Raw genomic sequence first — 1,852 nt, 5'->3', positions numbered from 1 at the left:
GGACTCAACCCATTGCTGCAATGGAAGAACATCAAGTCTTCAAAGTTAAATGCAGATTCAATTAGAAATTTCACTGAAATTTCAAATTAAAACCATTTTTCACCTTAAACGACAGAATTATATGGCGTCATAGAGAAACTGACAGGTAATTTGGGAAACTAAAGGCTCCTTGGACTCTGTAGTTAATGGAGAGTTTAGCACCAATTCCTGTGTAATTTGCACTTCTGAGAAGAAGAATTATTATAAAGTCAGACATCTCCAGCACTTTCAACTCTTGGATCTGCCAGACTCTAAGATGACCAGGAATGTAGAAGGACTGAGGTCAGAGGTTGCCATTTCAATATCTGAGGCTGCCTGGCTGCCCCAAACTGGCATTTGAACTGAAGAGTTGAAAATTGGAGGTGACATTCAGAAGTCTCTGAAAATTATAACCCTGACTTCCTCCTTGAAAAGCTTATCTGAATCCTAGCTTTCCTTTGATGAGGTTACTGAAAAAGCACTCTGCTCTGAGCCCTTGAAAGATAACAGTCAGCGCAAGTGAGACTGGCTGTATCCCTTGGGGGAAAACAGTGGCAGATATAACAAGCTGGGGACACTAATTAAATGGTCTGGGAAACTTTCTGGGGATGAGGGAGTCTGCCCGGTAAACCTTTTCTCCCTGGGCTCCTCCAGGGAGTGATACCCTGAGTGTATGGGGCCTTATTAATAGAGGGGGACCCTCACTCCTGCCCTAGGAAGAAGACATTTGTGCCTAAAATGGGGTTGCTAAGGAGAGCATGGCTTTCCCCCTGCTCCTCAGAAGGCTGCTCTGCTGGTCCTTCTGCCAAACAGGGGTAAGAGGGAAATGAAGAGCTCTGGTACCAACAATTCCGCCTTCCCTAGGCATCGGTTAAGTCTCTACCATCCTGAAGACAGAAGCCTTGTCACTGCTGGAATCATTGCTGCTGGTGTTTTTTGAGAATGCTACTAGACTGGCCACCCAAACTGGTCTAGCCCTTCTCTGGACTTCACACAACTTAGAGTCTTTCACGCTTATTTTGGCCCTTCTCACGATGGTTTAAATGTTTGCTTGTAGATAACAGAGCTTCCAGCTGAGGGGGTAGGTGCCATGAAAGCAGAGATCCTTCTTGTTCTTTCACTGCTCCCAAATCCTCATATGAGGGGCTAGAAAAGCCAGCTTTGACTACTTTATAACATAGTTGTTATAAAGGCTTAAATTAATTCCTTTGGTTGCTGGTCAAATCATGATTTTTGTTTATAAGCCAGAGAGAGTTAGGTTAGACTTTTAGACACCTCTCTGGGCCTGGTTTTTATTGTTTACAATATTTATAATTATACTTTTAAAATATATTTATTATTTAATAAATATGCAATGAGTACTCACTGTGTGTATAGTATTGTGCTAGCTGTTAAGAATAAAAGGACAAATCTAAGCTGTGGCCCATGCCCTACAATCTTTTACTTCAGTGAGAGAGAGAAGATTGGCAGACAACTAACAGATGAAATAAATGTTTCTTCATGTAAGAGATGAGATATATAATATGTATTACATATTACATGTATAATCATCCCTTGGTATCTGTGGGGATTGGTTCCAGAACCCCTATAGATACCAAAATCCATGGAGGCTCAAGTCCCTTATATAAAATAGTGTAGTATTTGCACATAACCTATATTTGCATATAGGCCACAGAAGGATGTGTCTACACATCACTTCAACTGATACACCACTCCTCAGTCACCAGTGGTTTTGTTACAGAGTTGGAGTTGGGTCTGAGGTGTCACACGAGCTGTCCACTGACCTCTTTACCTGGGAATTTGGCTGTGGGCCTCCTAAAGCCACTCTTTTCAC

The sequence above is a fragment of the Pteropus alecto genome, unplaced genomic scaffold (genome assembly GCF_000325575.1).
Source record: "Pteropus alecto unplaced genomic scaffold, ASM32557v1 scaffold224, whole genome shotgun sequence".
In the NCBI taxonomy this organism is placed as follows: domain Eukaryota; kingdom Metazoa; phylum Chordata; class Mammalia; order Chiroptera; family Pteropodidae; genus Pteropus; species Pteropus alecto.
This window is presented reverse-complemented; position numbering follows the sequence as displayed.